Genomic DNA, 22,966 nt, shown 5'->3' on the forward strand with positions numbered 1-22,966 from the left:
AAGTCCTGGAACTGAAAAATACCATACGTGGAATGAAAAATTCAATGGATGAGCTTAACAGCAGATTGAGAATGGCAGAAGAAAGGGTCATTACATTGAACTTAGATTAACATAAACTATCCAATCTGGAGGACAGAAAGAAAAAAGATTAAAGAAAAATAAGTAGAGCCTCAGTAACCTGTGGAAAAATATCAAGTGATCTAACATGTGTAATTGGAGACCAGAAAGAGAAGTAAGAAAGAATGAGACAGAAAAATGTTAAACAAGTATCCCAAATTTGATTAAAAAATATATATATATGTGTATATATATATATATATATATATATATACACACACACACACACACACACACACACACACACACACATATAGATCTAAGAAGCATAATGATCACTAAGCAAGATAAAACACATCAGGAATAGTGGAAATAAAAGATAATGGAATAACATCTTTAAAGTACTAAAATAATAATTTAAAAACTCCTGTCAAGCCAGAATTCTATACTCAGCAAAAATACACTTCAAAAATGAAGACAAAGTGAAGACTTTTTCAGATAAACAAAAGCTGAGAGAAACCAATGTCAGTAGACATGACTACAAGAAATTCTGAAAGAAATTCTTCATACAAAAGGGAAAAGGTCCCAGATGGAAATTTAGATCTACAGGAAAGAATGAAGAGACCTCAAAATAGTAAATATGTAAGGAGTATAAAACATGCTGTATTTTTGTTCTTTCAATTTCTTTAAAAGATATCTAAGCTCCAGTTATGATGGATTAACAAGGACCAGACTTGACTTCCCATGATAAATGACCAGAAAACAGAACAAATATCTGAAGCAGTGTTTTCAACAATAGACTACAGGCAGGGTGAGCCTTTGATCCCTAAGAGAAGAGAAATGTATGAGATGAAGTCTGTGATAGCCGTGACATTCCACTTGGAGACACACTCTAAATCAAGGTATAGGGAGGAGGATCTCAAGCAAAATATAGTAGTCTTGCTAGATGATGATATAGAGTTCTAAGTTTAAGGAGGCTGAGGTGACTGGAACCTGTGGGCCAGAGTTTTGTAATGGAGGGAGCTAAACAGAAAGGGAGATACAAAAATCCGTATAGGTGTCTGATTGAGTCTTTGCTGAATACTAAGCTGCTCGTGTGTAGAGTGAAGTTGCGTAAGGGTGGGCAAAGAAAGACTATGAAGCTATAAGCCAAACAACTACTAGACCTCACATGGGGCTGGGAGGCAGTCGTGTCCCAATCAGCCAGAATAGCGTCCTTATTAATCACCCAGGGCACAAAGAAGAGACTCCTGCAGGGTCACACTTTATTAGTAAGGTGAGAATATCTCTATAAGCATATTACTCTAGAGTCATACTAAGAGAAAGTTGGAAAACAAGCTCTGAAAGGATTAAGCTCATCTGCAATTTAACTTCCTACAAAGGTAAAGCACAATCCTATTTTTATGAAGGGCAACAAATTGAGATACTCAGCAACATAAAATTCACAATGTCCAACAAATATTTTTCAGCTTCATTGAGGTATAATTCACCAATAAAATTGTAATTATTTAAATTGTACAACATGGTGATTTGATATATGTATACACTGTGAAAGAATTTTCACCAACAAGTTAATAACACATTCATCACCTCACATATTGGCCCTTTTTTTGTGTGTGTGAAAACACAAGTTTTACTCTCTTAGCAAATTTCAATTATGCAATACCATATTATCAATTATAGTCACTGTGTTATACATCAGATTCTCAGACCTTACTCATCTTATTAACTGAAAATTTATACCAATTTGCCAGCCTCTCCCACTTTCCCCCATTCTCCAGCCCCTGGCAACCACCATTCTATTCTCTGTAGACATGCAGACATATTGTTGTGCAATATTATTATTGTCTTTCTTTGTCTGGCTTATTTCACTTAACATAATGCCCTCTCGGTTTTTCCATGTTGTCATGAATAGCAGGCTTTCCTCTTTTTTTTTTTAAGGCTGAATAATATTCCATTACACACACACACATACACAGTTGACACTTGACTTGAACAACATGGGTTTGAACTGCATGGCTACACTTATATGCAGATCTTTTTCAATAGTACATACTACGGTTCTACAAGATCTGAGGTTGGTTGAATCTGCAGATGCAGAATCTCAGAATTGGAGGAACTGGGTATATGGAGGGGCAACGATAAGTTATATGCTGATTATTGACTGCACAGAGGGTCAGCACCCCTAACGCCTTAGTTGTTCAAGGGTCAACCATACAAATGTCACAGTTTCTTTATCCATTCATCTGTTGAGGAACACTTAGATTGTTTCCATACCTTGGCTATTGTGAATAATGCTGCAGTAAGCATGGAGCACAGATATCTCTTCAAGAAAGTGAATTTGTTTCCTTTGTGTATATACCTAGAAATGGACTTGCTGGATCTTATGGTAGTTCTATTTTTAATTTCTTGAGGAACCTTCATACTGTTTCCATAGTGGTTGTACCAGTTTACATTTCTACCTCAGTGTACAAGGGTTCCCTTTTCTCCACACCCTCACTGATAATTGTTGTCTCTTATCTTTTTGATAATAGCCATCCTAACAGCTAAAAGGTAATATCTCATTGTGGTTTTGATTTGCATTTCCCTGATGATTAGTAATGTTGAGCATCTTTTCATGTACCTGCTGGCCATTTTTATGTCTTCTTTAGAAACATATCTATTCAATTATTCAATTGGGCTATTTATTTATTTATGCTATTGAGTTGTATGAGTTCCTTGTATATTTTGAAATATTAACCGCTTATTGAATTTGTGGTTTACAAATATTTTCTCTCCCATTCCATAGGTGCCTTTTCATTTTGTTTATGGTTTCCTTTGCTGTGCAGAAGCCTTTTAGTTTCATGTTGTTCCATTTATTTATTTTTGTTTTTGTTGCTTTTGCTTTTGGTGTCAAATCTGAAAAAGTCATTCCCAAGACCTATGTCAAGGAGATTATCCCCTATGTTTTCTTTTAGGAGCTTTACAGGTTCAGGTCTTACTTTCAAGTCTAATCCATTTTGAGTTGATTTTTGAGTGTGTGGTGTAAGATAGGGATCCAATTTCATTCTTTTCCATGCAGCTGTCCAGTTTTCTCAATATCATTTTTTGAAGAGACTGTCCTTTTCCACTGTATATTTTTGTCCTCCTGTCGAAAATTAATTAACCATATATACATGGGTTTATTTCTGGGGTCTCTATTCTGTTCCATGGGTCTATATATCTGTTTTTATGCCAGTATAATACTGTTTTGATTACTGCAGCTTTGTAATATAGTTTAAAATCCGATGATGTGATGCTTCCAGCTTTGTTCTTCTTTCTCAAGATTTCTTTGTGCTTTGGCATCTTTTGTGGTTTTATATGAATTTTAGCATTTTTTCTATATCTGTGAAACATGCCATCAGAATTTTTATAGGAATTTCATTGAACCTGTAGATGGCTTTGGGTAGTATGGACATTTTAACAATATTAATTCTTCCAATCCATGAACACAGTACATTTTCTTATTTATTTGTATCGTCTTCAATTTCTATCATCAATGTTTTATAGTTTTCAGTGTATAGATCTTTCACGTCCTTGGTTAAATTTATTCCTAAGTGTTTTATTCTTTTTGATGCTGTCATAAATTGGATTGTTTTCTTCATTTCTTTTTCCAATAATTTGTTGTTAGTGTACAGAAACACCTGATTTTTTTTTGAAAAGTACTTGGTATGTAGTAACTGGATTTTTTTTAATGCTTTAAATATAACATTTTAAATTAATTATTTATTTATTTTTACAGTAGGTCCTTGTTGGTTATCCATTTTATTTATTTATTTATTTTTTGGATACATATATTTAAAACAAAATAGGTAATACTCATGACAGTTAGAGTCTTTGTTTTTGTAACTGTTCACATAGTTATAGCTGGTATTTATAACTGCCTTCTTCCACTTATACCTTCTGTGTTTCTTTTGCCTTCAGCAAGCACCTTAGTTGGTCTTGGTTCTTTAACTGGTGAAGTGACTCCAACTTTCATTCCCAAAGGGTCTGGACCATTAGTAGTCTTGCTTGGATTGGATTGCTGTAGTTTTCCATTGACTTCCATTGTGGAGCAGTACTCCAGTTTCCCCTTGGTGATCAGGATGAATCACCCTAGCAAGCACATTAACTCCCTTCTTTGCTTGCCTCTGGTGATTGACTGAAGCTACTTTGATTATCCATTTTAAATATAGCGTGTGTACATGTCAATCCCAAACTCCTGATCTGTCCCTCCCCCCCACCCTTCCCCCTGGTAACCATAAGTTTGTTCTCTAAATCTGTGAGTCCGTTTCTGTTTTGTGAATAAGTTCATTTGTATCATTTTTTTTAGATTGTGCATATAAGCAATATCATATATTTGTCTTTCCCTGTCTGTCTTACTTCACTTAGTATGATAGTCTCCAGGTCCATCCATATTGCTGCAAATGGTATTATTTTATTCTATTTAATGTCTGAGTAATATTCCATTATATATATGTACCACATCTTCTTCATCCATTCATCTTTTGATGGACATTTAGATCGTTTCCATGTCTTGGCTACTGTAAACAGTGCTGCAATGAACATTGGGGTGCATGTATCCTTTCAAACCATGTTTTTCTCCGGGTATATGCCCAGGAGTGAGATTGCTGGGTCATGTGGTAGTTCTATTTTTAGTTTTTTAAGGAACCTCCGTACTGTTCTCTGTAGTGGCCGTATCAATTTACATTCCCACCAACAGTGCAAGAGGGTTCCCTTTTCTCCACACCCTCTCCACCATTTATTGTTTGTAGATTTTTTTTGATGATAGCCATTCTGACTGGTTTGAGGTGATATCTCATTGTAGTTTTGATTTGCATTTCTCTAATAATTAGAGATGTTGAGCATCTTTTTATGTGCCTCTTGGCCATCTGTATGTCTTCTTTGGAGAAATGTCTACTTAGATCTTCTGCCCATTTTTGACTGGGTTGTTTGTTTTTTGGATATTGAGCCACATGAGCTGTTTGTAAATTTTGGAGACTAATCCCTTGTCACATTGTTTGAGAATATTTTCTCCCATTCTGTGGGAACAACTGATTTTGGTATATTTATTTTGTATCCTACAAGTTTGCTGAATTTATTTATTAGTTCTAACACTTTTTTTTTTTGGTGGAATCTTCAAGATTTTCTATAGGTAATATTGTGTCATCTGCAAAGAGTTACAGTTTTACTACTTCCTTTCTGATTTGATGAATTTTATTTCCTTTTCTTGCCTAATTCCACTGTCTAGGACTTCCAGTACTATACTGAATAAAAAAAAAGTGGCAAGAGTGGCCATCTTATTTTTATTTTATTTTTTTTAAATTTTTTAAAATTATTATTATTTTTTGTGGTACGCGGGCCTCTCACTGTTGTGGCTCCCTCTCCCATTGCGGAGCACAGGCTCCAGACGTGCAGGTTCAGCGGCCATGGCTCATGGGCCCAGCCACTCCGCGGCATGTGGGATTTTCACGGACCAGGGCACGAACCTGTGTCCCCTGCATCGGCAGGTGGACTCTCAAGCACTGCACCACCAGGGAAGCACCAAGAGTGGCCATCTTGATCTTAGAGGAAAAGCTTTCAGTTTTTCACTGCTGAGTGTGATGATAGCTGTGGGCTTGTTGTATGTCACCTTTATTATGTTGAGGTACATTGCTTTTTTACCCAGTTTGTTGTGAGTTTTTATAATGAAAGGGTATTAACTTTTGTCAAATGCTTTTTCTGCATCTATGGAGATGATCCTATGATTTTTATCCTTCATTCTGTTAATGTGGTATATCACATATATTGATTTGCATGTGTTGAACCATCCTTGTATCACTGGAAGAAATCCCACTTGATTATAATGTATGATCCTTTTAATGTGCTCTTGAATTTAGTTTGCTAATATTTTATTGCAGATTTTTGCATCTATGTCCATCAGGGATATTGCCTTTAATTTTCTTATCTTTAGTGTTCTTGTCTTGTTTTAGTATCAAGGTAATGCTGGCCTTATAAAAGGAGTTTGGAAGTATTTCCTCCTCTTCTATTTTTTGGAAGAGTTTTGAGAAGAATTGGTATTAATTTTTCTTTAAATTCTTGGTAGAATTCACCAGTGAAACCATCTGATCCTGGACTTTTGTTTTTTGGGAGATTTTTGATTATTGATTCAATCTTCTTAATCGTTATTGGTCTGTTCAGATTTTCTGTTTCTTCTTGATTCAGTCTTGGTAGGTTGTATGTTTCTAGGAATTTATCCATTTATTCTAGGTCATCTAATTTGTTGGTGTATAATTTATCATAATAGTTTCTTATGATCATTAGTATTTCTGTGTTATCAGTTGTAATATCTCCTACTTCAATTCTGATTTTATTTGAGTCTTCACTCTTTTTTTCTTAGTCCAGCTAAGGGTTTGTCAATTTTCTTTATCTTTTTAAGAAACCAGATTTTAGTTTCATTGATCTTTTATATTGTCTTTTTAGTCTCTGTGCCATTTATTTCCACTCTGATTCTTGTTATTTTCTTCCTTCTACTAATTTTGAGCCTAATTTGCTTTTCTTTTTCTAGTCTTGAAATGTAAGGGTAGTTGTTTATATGAGATTTTTTTCTTGTTTTGTTTTATTTTGTTTTTATTGAAGTATAGTTGATTTACAGTGTTGTGGAGATCTTTCTTTTTCTTAAAGTAGGCATTTATTGCTATAACTTGTCCTCTTAGAACTGGTTTTGCTACAACTCATACGTTTTGGTATTTTGTGTTTTCCATTTTCATTTATTTCAAAATATTTTTTGATTTCTTCCATGACCCATTGGTTGTTCAGGAGCATGTTGTTTAATTTCCACATATCTGTGAATTTTCTGTTTTTCTTGTTGTGATTGATTTCATAACATTGTGGTCAGAAAAGATGTTTCATATAATTTCAATCTTAAATTTATTAAGACTTTTTTGTGGCCTAACATATGATCTATCCTGGAGACTGTTTCATTTTTGCTTGAAAAGGATATGTATTGTGCTGCTGTTGGATGGCCTGTTTTGTGTGTATGTCTGTTAGGTCAATCTGATCCAACATGTAGTTTAATTCCAGTGTTTTCTTATTGATTTTCTATCTGGATCATCTATCTATTGTTGAAAGTGCATTACTGAAATCCCCTACTATTATTGTATTGCTGTCTGTCTCTCCCTTTGCCTCATTAATGTTTGCTTTATGTATTTATTTGCTCTGATGTTTGGTGCATATAAATATTTACAATTGTTATATCCTCTTGATGAATTGACCTCTTTATCATTTTATGTCTCTTATTACAGTTTTTGGCTTAAAGTCTATTTTGTTTGATATGAGTATAGCTACCCCTACTTTCTTTTGGTTTCAGTTTGCATGGAATATGTTTTTCCCTTTCAGTCTATGTGTGTCCTTAAAGTTGAAATGAGTCTCTTGTAGGCAGCATAGAGTTGGGTCTCGTTTTTTATCCACTGAGCCACTCTGTATCTTTTGACTGGAGAACTCAGTCCATTAACATTTAAAGTAATTATTCATACAAATGGACTTAGTTTTGCCATTTTGTTCATTGTTTTCTGGCTGTTTCCTAGTTCCTGTTTCTTTTTTCCTTTCTTCCTCCATGCTATCTTCCTTTATGTTTTGATGATTTTCTACAGTAGTATTCTTGAATTCCTTTCTCTTTCCCTTTTGTTTATCTACTGGAGGTTTTTGCTTTGTGGTTACCATGAAGCTTACATAAAGCATCCTATAACTATCCATTTTAAGGTGCTAACTTAACTTCAAATGCATACAAAAGCTCTACATTTTTATATCCCCAAAATTCACATTTTTGATGTTATAATTTTCATCTATTTATATTATATATCTATAACAAATTATTGTAGTTATAGTTATTTTAATACTTTTGTGTTTTCACTGTTATGCTACAGTTGAAAATGATTTACCCTCAACCATCATGATATCATCGTATTCTGAATTTAACTCTATATTTACCTTTTCCAGTGAGTTTTACAGTTTCATATGTTTCATGTTACTAATTAGCATCCTTTTGTTTCAGGTTGAAGAACTCCCTTGAACATTTCTTATAAGGCTGGTCTAGTGGTGATGAACTCCTTCAGCTTTTGTCTGGGAAACTCTTTATCTCTCCTTCAGTTCCAAAGTATTACTTTGCAAGGTAGAGTATTCTTGGTTGGCATTGTTTTTTCTTTCACCACTCTGATATATCACCCACTTCCTTCTGCCCTGCAAGGTTTCTGTTGAGAAATCTGCTCTTAATCTTATGGGGGTTCCCTTGTATGTAACATGTTGCTTTTCTCTTGCTGCTTGTAAGATTCTTTCTTTGTCTTTATGTGTCTCTTTAGTTCTTCTTATTTGGTTTTTGGGTTTCCTAGATCTGAATATCTGTTTCTTTCTTCAGGTTAGGAAAATTTTCAGCTATTATTTCTTTTTATAAGCTTCTGTCCATTTCTGTGTGTCTCTTTTTTTCCCCAGGACTCCTGTAATGCATATATTGGTCCTGTTGATGGTGTCCCTTAAGTCTCTTAAATATCTTTACTCTTTTTCATTCTTTTTTCTTTTTGCTTCTCTGGTGGGATGACTTCCACTGCCCTGTCTTTGAGTTTGATGATCTTTTATTTCCTGCTTGATCTAGTCTGCTGTTGAACCCCTCTATTGAGTTTTCAGTTCAGTTAACTTATTCTTCAGCTCTATAATTTCTTCTTGGTACTTTAAAAAAATATTTTCTATCTCTTTCTTGACATTCTCACTTTGTTTGTTCATTGCTCTCCTGACTTTGGTGAGCATCTTTATGAATTCTCTTTTGAACTCTGTTAGGTAAATCATTTATCTCCATTTCATTAAGATTGGTTTCTAGAGATTTATTCTTTCGTTTGGAACATATTTCTTATTTCTTCATTTTCCTTGACTCTCTGTGTTGGTTTCTGTGTGTTAGATAAAAGAGCTGCCTTTTCCAGTCTTGACAGACTGGTCTCATGTAGGAGATAAACCTCATCAATAAACCTGGCCATAGCTCCTAGTTGACTCTCAGATTTTTGTGGTTGTCCAAGCTGCTGTCTTTGTTCTTAGTGGCTCCCAGCAGTTGAGGGTGTGCTAAGACCTGTCAGTGTCCCACAGGGGAGGGTCTCAGTCAGCACCTAGATGCAGTCTGATTGGAAAAAAAAAGTTGGGACATTAAATGTTGGGTCCAAACCCTTCACTCAGGGAGAAACTGAGAGTTGTGAGTTCCCTTCTGCCTGTGTGTTGCTGCACCAAGGGGGAAGTTTATGAACAGATTGTTTCTGTCTCTTCCACCTATTTCAGTGTTTCTTTTTTTTTTTTTTCCCCCTCATTTGCCTGATGTGTAGGATTTGCTCAGCTAGTTCCTGGATTTCTTTCCATATGTGGCTGTAGATTTGTGTGTCTGTGGGAAGAGGTTAGTTTAGGAGCCTCCTATGTTGCCATATTGAACCAGAACGCCTCAGTACTTCTTTTCAACATTTTACTGGAGACCACAAATGATAATCTTGCACATGAAAAGCCCTACGGAATTTACCAAAAAATTGCTAAGAGTAATAAGTGAGCTTAGCAAGATCACAGAGTTAAAAAGTCAAGATACAAAAATATATGCCGTTCTATATATTAGCAATGAAATTGGAAAATAAAATTAAAAAACAATACCACTTACAATAATGTCCAGAAACGTAAAATACTTAGGGATAAATTTAACATTTGGGTACCAGACTTGTACAATGAAAGCTACAAAGCATACTTGAGTGAGATTAAAAAAGACTTAAATAAATTGAGAGATAAACCATGTTCCAGGATCAGAAGACTCAATATTGCTAAAATTGCAGTTCTCCCTCTAAATTGATCCATAGGTATAATGGAATCCTAACAAAAATTCTAGGGTGTTTTTTCATTAAAAATTTTACAAGCTAATTTTAATATTTTATGTAATTGAAAAGGACTTAGGCCAAAATACTTTTTAAAAGAGGAGGAAATTTAGAGGATTGAACTATTTGATTTGAAGACTTACCAAAAAGCTGTAATAAACAGTGTAATATTGATGTAAGGATAGACACGTAGAGCAGTGGGATAAAATAGAGAGTTCAGACCCACAGAAACATGGACAATTAATTTTCACCAAATGTGCCAAGGTAATTCAGTGAGTACAGTCTTCTCAACAATGATGTTGAAACAATTGGTTGCCCATTTTGAAAAAATGAACCTCAGCACTTGACTTATTCCTTATACAAATATTATCTTGAAATGAATCATAGATCTAAAAGTAAAGGTTAAAACTATAAAACTTCTAGAAGAGAACGTAGGAGAATATCTTTGCAAAGTTGGGTTAAGCAAAAAAATTTGTGGATAGGACAAAGGAAAAAACCTAATGAAAATTTTTAAAAATTGTTTTTCATAAACATTAAAACATTTTGCTCTTTGTTACCATTAAGAAAATGAAAATGTCAGGTCCTAGACTGGGAGATAATGTTTGTCTTACATGTATCTGACAAAGGACTTCTACCTGGAATATATAAGGCATTCTTATAATTCTACAATAAAAAGACAAACATTCTAATATATATTTTAACAAAGAAAGGTATGCAGATATATTCTGAGGCAAGTTGCATGAATAGAGAAAAGAGAGCCATTTCATAATGATATAATGTGGGGGATTTCATAATGAATTTATCAGGAAAACATAACAATCACAAATGAGTATTCACTTAATAGCAGAGCTTTTATATTTATAAAGCAGAAACTGACAGAACTAAAGGAAGACACAAATACACATCACTGATGGAGTTTTTTAAAGTCCTCTTTCAGAATTCCTCACCTTACCACATTTCTACGCTGTGCGTAACCCTGGATGAGCCTCCCTGGCCTCAGGGAATGTCTGTCAGGCACCAGGGCACAATGGAAAGGGGGATCTGCATCCCAGGACTGTACCTGACACCGTGTTTCTCTGAGCAAACTTCATTCAGTTATTCAAAAGATATAGATTGAGCTTCATGCAAGTACCAAAGAGTTCCTAGATGCAGCAATCCAAAGGCAGTCTGCCCTCAGGCTTATGGGGTAATGAAGCACACAGGTAAGTACACCTCTCTGAGCCTCAGATTCCTATTTATGAAGTGTGGGTAACGGCAACAACATGGAAACATCATAAATGACCATCAGCGTATGAGCACATCACTAGATTGTGGTGTAAGTGTGAGAATTCTATAGGGCAGTGAATGGACATGAACTAGAACTGCATTTATCAATATATAGATAAGTAAGTGAAAAAAGCAAATTGAAGGATAGATTAGCAGGATTATTCATATAAAGTTGTAAAATATGCAAAGCAATAATAAATTATGGATACATATCTTTGTAATAAAGGCAAGAAATTATGCATGGGAATGATATGCCAAATTTGTAAGAGTCTGGACTTTTATGTTCAGAGAGCTCTTGAAAGTTTAGAATATAATGGCAGAAATTAAAAATTCAATAGAAATCTTGGAATAAAGTTGAAGAAAACTTTCAGAAAGCATAGCAAAAATCCAGAGATGAAAAATAGAAGTGAAAAGATATGAAATTGGAGGACCCATCCAGGAGGTTCAATAACTGAATAATTGGAATTCAAGAAAAAAGCCAGAGAAAACTAAGGTGAGGAAGTTAACAGTGAAATAGAATTTCCTAGAACTGAAGGCTATGCATCTTCAGGACCCAGTTACTAACTTGTATAATGGTTAAAAATAGAATCACATCAAGGCATATCCCTGTGAAATTTCAGAATATTTATATATTTGTCAGGGAAATTAATGCTGGAACCACCCCCCCAGCAGACAACCCTCAAAAATCTTAGTGGTTTAACAAAACCAAAGTTTGTCACTTATGCAAAGCCTGATGTACTTCAGGAGGTCCAATTCCACCTTATAATTATGTCACCTGGATTGAGGGTCTTCTGAGGTAGTTGTGGGAAGGGAAATTAGGGTTGGAGGAGGCATACTGGCTTGTAGCCTGGAGGTGACATGTGTCACTTCTGCTCTCAGGCCATTGGCCAGAACTAGTCATATGGTCCTGATCTAACTGTAGTCAAGGCTAGAAAGGCTGGAAAACCTAGAGGAGTGCATGCAATACTTGGTGTTTTGCACACCAATAACTGGAAACAAAAAACACCACTGGTCATATACAAAGGATCAGGAAGCAAGATGGCCTTGCACTTCTTAGTGGTAATACTGGAAACTAGAATACAGTGGAGTGATGCTTTCAAAAATTTCAAAGTTAGTGATTTATAACTTAGAATTCTATACCTAGCCAAACTGTCAATCAAGGGTCAGTGTAGAATAAAGCCATTTCAGACAACAGTGTATCAAATGGTTTACTTTCCATGTACCCCTTCTCTGGAAGCTGCCGGATAGATAATGTGTTCCATTAAATTGAGAGAGAAGCAAGAGGAAGAATAAAGATACAAGACACAGGAGATCCAATGCAGGAAAGAGATGAAGAGAGTTCTTAGGACTACTATGGAGGGAGATCCCATGATGTGAGCTGGGCACCTGGCACACAAGGAGAACAGAAGCAGGTGACAAGATTCCAGGGGAGGCTTCTTCAAGAAGATGTAATCAACAGACTACCTGAACTATCTGAATATATTGAGAAAAAATTTAAACAGTTGACCATGAATTTGTTGAATTAATCATAGTTACTTAGGAAATAAAGAAAATGGAAAAAAGATAATTATTAAATACAGAGAAAACAAAAAGGTGTGTGGGGAAGGGATTTAACTATAGCTTACTACAAAACTCAGCTGTGAATTCCAGAATAGTCACCATCATGTTTCCCAAATACTGATCTAGTTAAAATTGTGCTGTAAGTATATTGGGAGAATGAAATGGTGGGAAGAATACATGGAGGAGAATGAGGTGGGAAGGAGGAAAGAGAGCCAAATTTCACCTTCTATTGTGCGAAAGTAATCGATAATTCCTAAAACAAACAAACAAACAACAGTAGCAAGCATGTTATTAAGAGGTAGGAAGTCAATACCAAAAGAATCATCCAGAGGAATTGCAAGCGGTTGCCTGTGGGAAGAAAGAAATGGGACAGGGAGGCGGAGGACCACTGTTTTGACTTAATAAACTTGATTGATCTAGTTGACTCTAAATTATGTGCTTGTATAACTTTGCTAAAAGTAAAAAGATAATAAAAGAAAGACCAAGCTCTAGACTGATGGATATAGCATGATACAATTTTTATAAATGCCCCCACACTGTATAGGAACATACAGGTTTGTGTGAATGACTTGAGAAAGACTGGGATAGTCACCAAACTGGAAACTCTTATCTCTGGGGAGGTGAGCCTGACATTTGAGGCTTATGTATAGTGTTTAGTGGAGAATTTGGCCTTATTTTCATAAAAATGTATTTATGTGTTATCTATGAAATTAAGTGTAAATAAATAATAAAAAGCAAAAAAGTATTTTAGATCTGGAATGTAATGGCCTAATTAAGACGTCAGTTTTGAACTTAACCTCACTTTTGCACAGCTGATGGTAGAAATATCAACAGGGAGAGTCAAACTGAGAAAAGGGGCAACCATGAGAGTTACAAGAGTGGCACCAAGGTGGGGACAATGCAGGAGACTTTCATTTAATCTCACTGAATGTAACTGTGTGACATCCGGTCCAAGGCCCCAGAGAGATCTGCACATTTTCTACCCCTCCATCCCCTATTCACTATCCATTCAATATCCATCTTCATTCATTATCCGTTCACCATCCACTTGCCATCTATCCATCTTGCTCCATGATACATTAAACCATCCATTTACCATCACTCATCACCTACCACCCATCCACTATCTCTCCACCGTCTACCCATCCACCATTCACCTGCTACGGATCCATTTTCGAAGATGTAGCTATCTGTCATTTACCCATCATCTACCCATTTATCACCTAATCGTCATCTATCCATCCAGAATCCATCCATTCATTCTACCCACCATCCACCTTCTATCTACACTTCCACAGTACACAACCCATTATCCATCCATCTAGCAACCGTCCATTAATTTACCATCTATTCCCCATTCATGCACCATCCAGCCACCATTTACTTGTCCACCATTTTCAGTTACAAAGTCCATTCAAGGTGGAAGCTCTTGTTACTATCCTCAAATTCTAGCCAGTGAGAGAAAGCTGAGATACAGGGTGTAGGTGAGGGGCCTGCCTGGCATCAGGCACTGAATCAGGAAGAGTGCTGAGTTGCCCAGGAGTTTACTTCCTCGTTACAGCTTCTCCCTGCTGAATACTCAGGCAAAGGGACCTGGGTTTGAATAATGAACTCCCTGCTTATGGTCATGTGAGGTTGGCAACTTCTCTGAGCTTCAGCAACTTCACTTAAAATGGTAATAATGCATGTAAAATCCTTAGTGACTATGTATTATATGCCTGGCACATAGTAAGCACTCAGTAAATGTTGATAGTAGTAATTATCAATAATAATTGGGAAGTCAACCTTTTATCTACCCTTCCTCAGAAATAAAATGGAATGTTCCAGGCCTAAATAGATATGCTTAGGGTTATCTGTTGTTTGGGTTATTCATACTACTGTACAATTGACTGATCATAAGGATTAAAAAACTAATTATCTTTCCAAGTTCAATGTAGCATTAAACTTTTATTTCGATATATTTCAGGCATACCAAAAATAAAAATAATATAAGAGACACCTGTGTACCCTCTAGCTCCCTGAAAAGGTAAAGCATTTCAGGTTAAATGAAAACTCTTGAGCATCTCTGCTGGCAAACTCCTGAGTGTGCCTTCCAGTCCCTCTCCCTTTCTCCCCAAAGAGAACTGTTTTTCCAAATTTAGCATATCATTCCCATGCATAATTTCTTGACTTTATTACAAAGATATGTATCCATAATTTATTATTGCTTTGCATATTTTACAACTTTATATGAATAATCCTGCTAATCTATCCTTCAATTTGCTTTTTTCACTTACTTATCTATATATTGATAAATGCAGTTCTAGTTCATGTCCATTCACTGCCCTATAGAATTCTCAAATTTATACCACAATCTAGTGATGTGCTCATATGCTGATGGTCATTTATGATGTTTCCATATTGTTGCAGTTACCTACACTTCATAGATTGGAATCTGAGGCTCAGAGAGGTGTACTTACCTGTGTGCTTCATTACCCCATAAGCCTGAGGGCAGACTGCCTTTGGATTGCTGCATCTAGGAACTCTCTGGTACTTTCACGAAGCTCAGTCTATATGTGTTGAATAACTGAATGAAGTTTGTTCAGAGAAGCACAGTGTCAGGTCCAGTCCCAGGATGCAGATCCCCCTTTCCACTGTGCCCTGGTGCCTGACAGACATTCCCTGAGGCCAGGGAGGCTTGTCCAGGGTCAAGCACAGTATGCAGAAAGGTGGTAAGGGAGGAATTCTGGAGGGAGGAATTCCTTTCCTTCCTGCATGTGACTGGGTCAGGACCTCTGTCATTCACAGGACTACCCAGACAGGACAGGCAGTACGGCTGGCTTCTTGACAGGAAGTTGGTAAAGCAAGGGGACTGTGAGAGGGACCTGCTTTACCAGGAGGCAGCTCACATGACTCTTGACCATGGTTTACTTCCTGCCGATTCCTGCCCACTTGCTGCCACCAGGAGACGCCCACTGTCTGGCCTAACTTGACTTTTTCCTAAAGAGTTCAGGGATACTTCTCTCCATTCAGGCGGAAGCTCCAGGGAGGTTATCCTCTCCAACAAATTCAGAGTAGAAGCTGGTACTGGTGCTTCCAGGCACAGCCATATCTGTGACATGTCAAGGCTTAATTTATTCACCCAGAATTAAGACCCACTTGAGCTGGCCAGTTAACCGTCTCTGCTTGTCCAGTCCTGCTGTGCCACTGGCCTTCATGCGGTAGCCCTGCCCCCACCTCCTGTGCAGAGGCCTGGGTGGTTCACAGCAGGCCCGTGCCCCGTGGCCTCTTTGTGACACACCGTGCTGGGCTGGTGTCCTCTGTGGAAACCTCTTGAGTGCAGATGGCCCCTTTATGACAGAAACATGACAAGAACATTCCCCAAGGATGCTGTTTGCTGTGGTAGTCATCTACAGATTTTCCCACCAGGATCCTGGAGCATGTCCAGTGCAGAGTTGCCACTGTCCTGAGAAGGGAACAGATGACCATGGAATTAAGTAATAGCCCTTCCCCCTTCCTTCTCCAACCCTTTGATTTCAGAGGCTCTGCGCTCGTTGTTAGTGGTCAGGAGTCCTGCACCTCCTTTGTGAACTAGGAACACATGGGAATGAGAGGTTTTCTGGGCTCTTAAAAGCAGCAACAAATAGCCCACAAAACCACTATCTGCAGCTTTAGCAACCCTTGCTACAAACCTCCCTGGAGGACAGCCAGGAAAACAACCAAGTCAGCCCCCAAAATAGGTTCCTTGTAGGCACTTCCTTAAGGAAAAAAAAAAAAGGAGAGAGAGAGAGAGAGAAAGGGAGGGAGAGCGAGAAAGAGAGGGAAAGAGAGAAAACTAATGTTCAGAAGTAGTAATAATATTTGTAGAATGCATTTTTTTTCACTGTCACTTACTTGGTTTAAGTCTAATTATGTGTGAAAAAATATGTTATCAGCTGACAAATGGCGTGGCTGTCAAGAAATTCATCACCATTTTTTTCCAGAAGCAGCCAAGTTTAGGTTCAAGTGAGGGCTCTGTAGAGTGTAGATTTTGCCTTTACCAACACTGTCAACAAAAAGATCTGTGAGGTGTGGAGAATATTCCTTTTGAGAGTGATCCCCATATTTTTCTTTGCCTTTTTCTAGAAGGCCTTACAGATTGAATAGAGTAGACAGCCATTTACTGAAAGAGGCCTCCGTTGTGCTAGATACCCTACTAGGCACTTTTGCAAATGTTGGCTCCTTTGATCCTCAGAACAACTCCTCTTGGTAGGTATCACCACTAACTCTATTTGACAGACAAGCACAATGAAGATTGGAGGTGGGGAATCAACTCGCTCAGTTAGCGGCAGATGATTCTGGTCTTATGAGGCTGAGTTAGTGTTCTTTACTCTCCTTACAACTACTCATTCATTTTATCATTTGACAACTTAATGAAAAGAGTTAATAACAGATTACACTGACTCACATCCATGTCCTGCCAAATTAGACTTGTGCCCTGCAAACCTGAACACGATCAAAATTCTGGACTCATTTCCAGCTGTCTACTCAACACCTCCATTGGATATCTGATAGTCTTCTCCAGCTTGATGAGATCAAAATAGATCTTTTGAGTTTTACCACAAAATCTGCTACTTCCATAATCTTTCCCATTTCTGTAAATTGTCCCAGCATCTAGCCACTAGCCAAAGCCAAGATCTCATCCATTGGAAATCCTATTGAAAAATACCACAAAATCAGTCCACTTCTTTCTTCTCTGCTGCCACCCTAATCCTTCTATCTCTCACCAAGATTACTGCAGTAGTCTCTTTGCTACTCTTCTTATTACTCTTGCCCTCAAACTCCTTTTCCATTTTCCATACACAAATCAGATATAGAGATACAAATCACTACTGTAAGCTCTTCAATGCTTTTCGATTAAAATTCAACCTCCTACAAGGCTTCCTTACCTGACCCTCAATTCACATCAGTCTCCCGTCACCCATGAAGCTCCAGCTACTCTGGTGTCCTCTCTGTTTCTTAAACACACCTAAGGGTGTCTATATCTCCCTTTTGCCCCTGATTTTTACCTATCTGTCTCCTGCTTGTCATTCAGATCTCAAATTAAATGTCACTTCCTCAGAGAGGTCTTACCTGACCACCCAACTTGAAGAGACCACTCAGTCATTTTCTATTACATCACGCTTTCTTCATTTCTCTTTATAGTATGTGTTGGTATCTGGTTATTTTCATATATTTATATATTTACCTGCCACCATAGAATGTAGGTCTGGACTGGTCTTTCTTGTTTATCTCTGACACCCAGAATAGTTGTTTTCAACATCTAGAATAATGTCTGGCACATAATAGGCACATCATATACATTTGTTGCTTGAATGAATGAATGCTTTTGTGAGTAGCAGCAAAGGATGGTTTCCGCAGGAAGATCTTTCTTTGTGTTCTCTATGACCCAGTCCTCAAAGGTAGAGGTGTATACTGTTTTGTATTATCCATGTCCAGATAAAAATATGACAATTCCAGAGATCAGTGCAGCATCCAAGAACATGAATCTAGTCAGTGGTAGAATTACAACTAGACTAAAGTTCTCTTTTCATGAGACTACTATCATCCTTCTAATCTCACTCTGCCTCTACAATTCCATGGGCTTGCTTTGTGAATAGTAAAGTCCTCTTCGCCTTCATCAAATATAGGTATTTATTTATTTATTTATTCTTAACTCAGTTTATTTAATTTACCACGCATTCATCAAAAATATATACTCAGTGTTAAATATTTGCAAGCACTTTGCTATGATGGTGGAAGAGGGTCTTTATTTATGGCCTGAGCTTTCTGAGAAAAAAAAGTCACTGATTGTAGCTTCTGGGAGGTTTCTGGCCAATCAGAAGAAATACTTGACCAAAGAGGTGAGTCAGCCCCAATGAGACTGAGAGTTGACCTATGGGGAAAATGCTCAAAGACCCCACTGCCCCACAATATCTTTTTCTTTTTTTCTTTTTTTCTTTTTTGTTACAAACAAAATCCTTAATCAATATCCTAAAAGTATACATTCATTTTGGAATACTGTACCTCACAGGCCATTGAATATGAAATGAAATGTTTTGAATGTTTTCTCTTTCTTAATTTTATCTTATTTACTTTTTTATACAGTAGGTTGTTATTAGTCATCAGTTTTATACACATCAGTGTATACATGTCAATCCCAATCGCCCAATTCATCATACCACCATCCCCAACCCCCCACAGCTTTCCCCCCTTGGTGTCCATATATTGGTTCTCTACATCTGTGTCTCAACTTCTGCCCTGCAAACCAGCTCATCTGTACCATTTTTCTAGGTTCTACATACATGCGTTAATATATGATATTTGTTTTTCTCTTTCTGACTTACTTCACTCTGTATGACAGTCTCTAGAGCCATCCACGTCTCAACAAATGACCCAATTTCTTTCCTTTTTACGGCTGAGTAATATTCCATTGTATATATGTACCACATCTTCTTTATCCATTCATCTGTCGATGGGCATTTAGGGTGCTTCCATGACCTGGCTATTGTAAATAGTGCTGCAATGAACATTGGCGTGCATGTGTCTTTTTGAATTATGTTTTTCTCTGGGTATATGCCCAGTAGTGGGATTGCTGGGTCATATGGTAATTCTATTCTTAGTTTTTTAAGGAACCTCCATACTGTTCTCTGTAGTGGCTGTATCAATTTACATTCCCACCAACAGTGCAAGAGGGTTCCCTTTTCTCCACACCCTCTCCAGCATTTGCTGTTTGTAGATTTTCTGATGAAGCTCATTCTAACTGGTGTGAAGTGATAACCTCACTGCAGTTTTGATTTCTGTTTCTGTAATAATTAGTGATGTTGAGTAGCTTTTCATGTGCTTCTTGGCCATCTGTATGTCTTCTTTGGAGAAATGTCTATTTAGGTCTTCTGCCCATTTTTGTATTGGGTTCTTTGTTTCTTTAATATTGAGCTGCATGAGCTGTTTATATATTTTGGAGATTAATCCTTTGTCTGTTGATTCGTTTGCAAATATTTTCTCCTATTCTGAGGGTTGTCTTTTCGTCTTGTTTATGGTTTCCTTTGCTGTGCAAAAGCTTTGAAGTTTCATTAGATCCCATTTGTTTATTTTTGTTTTTATTTCCATTACTCTATGAGGTGGGTCAGAAAAGATCTTGCTGTGATTTATGTCAAAGAGTGTTCTTCCTATGTTTTCCTCTAATAGTTTTATAGTGTCCGGTCTTACATTTAGATCTCTAATCCATTTTGAGTTTATTTTGTCTTTGGTGTTAGGGAGTGTTCCAATTTCATTCTTTTACAGGTAGCTGTCCAGTTTTCCCAGCACCAATTATTGAAGAGACTGTCTTTTCTCCATTGTATATCCTTGCCTCCTTTGTCATAGATTAGTTGACCATAGGTGTGTGGGTTTATCTCTGGGCTTTCTATCTTGTTCCATTGATCTATGTTTCTGTTTTTGTGCCAGTACCATATTGTCTTGATTACTGTAGCTTTGTAGTATAGTCTGAAGTCAGGGAGTCTGATTCCTCCAGCTCCATTTTTTTTTCCTCAAGACTGCTTTGGCTACTCGGGATCTTTTGTGTCTCCATACAAATTTTAAGATTTTTTGTTCTAGTTCCGTAAAAATGGCATTGGTAATTTGATAGGGATTGCACTGAACCTGTAGATTGCTTTGGGTAGTATAGTCATTTTCACAATATTGATTTTTCCAAGCCAAGAGCATGGTATATCTCTTCATCTGTTGGTATCATCTTTAATTTTTTTCAGCACTGTCTTATAGTTTTCTGCATACAACCCTTTTATCTCCCTAGGTAGGTTTACTCCTAGGTATTTTATTCTTTTTTTTTGCAATGGTAAGTGGGAGTGTTTCCTTAATTTCTCTTTCAGATTTTTCAGGATTAGTGTATAGGAATGCAAGAGATTTCTGTGCATTAATTTTGTATCCTGCAACTTTACCAAATTCATTGATTAACTCTAGTAGTTTTCTGGTGGCATCTTTAGGATTCTTTCTATATAGTATCATGTCATCTGCAGACAGTGACAGTTTTACCTCTTCTTTTCCAATTTGTATTCCTTTTATTTCTTTTTCTTCTCTGATTGCCATGGCTAGGACATCCAAAACTATATTGAATAATAGTGGTGACAGTGGGCATCCTTGTCTTGTTCCTGATCTTAGAGGAAATGTTTTCAGTTTTTCACCATTGAGAATGATGTTTCCTGTGCGTTTGTCATTTATGGCCTTTATTATGTTGAGGTAGGTTCCCTCCATGCCCACTTTCTGGAGAGTTTTTATCATAAATGGGTGTTGAATTTTGTCAAAAGCTTTTTCTTCATCTATTGAGATGATCATATGGGTTTTATTCTTCAATTTGTTAATATGGTGTATCAAATTGATTGATTTGCATATATTGAAGAATCCTTGCATCCCTGGGATTAAATCCCACTTGATCATGGTGTATGATCCTTTTAATGTGTTGTTGGATTCTGTTTGCTAGTATTTTGTTGAGGATTTTTGAATCTATATTCATCAGTGATATTGGTCTATAATTTTCTTTTTTTGTAGTATCTTTGTCTGGTTTTGGTATCAGGGTGATGGTGGCCTCATAGAATGGGTTTGGGAATGTTCCTTCCCCCTCAGTTTAAGAGTTTGACAAGGATGGGTGTTAGGTCTTCTCTAAATGTTTGATAGAATTCACCTGTAAGCCATCTGGTCCTAGACTTTTGTTTGTTGGAAGATTTTAAATCACCGTTTCAATATCATTACTTGTGATTGGTCTATTCATATTTTCTATTTCTTCCTGGTTCAGTCGTGGAAGGTTATACCTTTCTAAGAATTTGTCCATTTCTTCCAGGTTGTCCATTTTATTGGCATAGAGTTGCTTGTAGTAGTCTCTTAGGATGCTTTGTATTTCTGCGGTGTCTGTTGTAACTTCTCCTTTTTCATTTCTAATTTTATTGATTTGAGTCCTCTTCCTCTTTTTCCTGATGAGTGTGGCTAATGGTTTATCAGTTTTGTTTATCTTCTCAAAAAACCAGTTTTGGGCTTCCCTGGTGGCGCAGTTGTTGAGAGTCCGCCTGTCGATGCAGGAGACATGGGTTCGTGCCCAGGTCCAGGAAGATTCCACATGCTGCAGAACGGCTAGGCCTGTGAGCCATGTCCGCTGAGCATTGCGTCCGGAGCCTGTGCTCCGCAATGGGAGAAGCCACAACAGTGAGAGGCCCATGTACCGCAAACAAAACAAAACAAAAAACAGCTTTTAGTTTTATTGATCTTTGCTATTGTTTTCTTTGTTTCTATTTCATTTATTTCTGCTTGATCTTTATGATTTCTTTCCTTCTGCTAACTTTGCGTTTTGTTTCTTCTTCTTTCTCTAGTTCATTTAGCTGTAAGTTTAGATTGTTTATTTGAGATTTTTCTTGTTTCTTGAGGTAGGCTTGTATAGCTATAAACTTCCCTCTTAGAACTGCTTTTGCTGCATCCCATAGGTATTGGATCATCGTGTTTTCATTGTCATTGTCTCTAGGTATTTTTTGAATTCCTCCTTGATTTCTTCAGTGATCTCTTGGTTATTTAGTAACGTATTGCTTAGCCTCCATGTGTTTGTGTTTTTTACGTTTTTAATCCCTGTGATTCATTTCTAATCTCATAGCATTGTAATCAGAAAAGATGCTTGATATGATTTCAATTTTCTTAAATTTATTGAGGCTTGATTTGTGACCCAAGATGTGATCTATCCTGGAGAATGTTCCATGTGCACTTGAGAAGAAAGTGTAATCTGCTGTTTTTGGATGGAATGTCCTATAAATATCAAATCTATCTGGTCTGTTGTGTCATTTAAAGCTTCTGTTTCCTTATTTATTTTCATTTTGGATGATCTGTCCATTGGTGTAAGTGACGTGTTAAAGTCCCCAACTCTTATTGTGTTACTGTCGATTTCCTCTTTTATAGCGGTTAGCAGTTGCCTTATGTATTGAGGTGCTCCTATGTTGGGTGCATATATATTTATAATTGTTATATCTTCTTCTTGGATTGACCCCTTGATCATTATGTAGTGTCCTTCCTTGTCTCTTGTAACATTCTTTATTTTAAAGTCTATTTTATCTGATATGAGTATTGCTACTCCAGCTTTCTTCTGATTTCCATTTGCATGGAATATCTTTTCCCATCCCCTCACTTTCAGTCTGTATGTGTCCCTAGGTCTGAAATGGGTCTCTTGTAGACAGCATATATATGGGTCTTGT

At 36.9% G+C, this 22,966-nt stretch overlaps 1 long non-coding RNA gene across 2 annotated transcripts in view; it reads left to right on the plus strand.

Annotated features, from left to right (window-relative positions):
* LOC307192930 overlaps window positions 1-22,966 on the plus strand; it is a 97,025-nt gene that overhangs the window by 68,261 nt on the left and 5,798 nt on the right. Inside the window, exon 1 of one of the 2 annotated variants that reach the window (XR_013830198.1) lies at window positions 8,084-8,203. The exons of the other annotated variant lie outside the window; for it this stretch is intronic. This is a non-coding gene — a long non-coding RNA (uncharacterized lncRNA). Of the gene's footprint in view, window positions 1-8,083; window positions 8,204-22,966 lie in introns of those variants that run through there. 2 annotated transcript variants of the gene reach the window in all.

This window comes from Stenella coeruleoalba, assembly GCF_951394435.1.
Source record: "Stenella coeruleoalba genome assembly, chromosome: 1".
Lineage (NCBI taxonomy): Eukaryota > Metazoa > Chordata > Mammalia > Artiodactyla > Delphinidae > Stenella > Stenella coeruleoalba.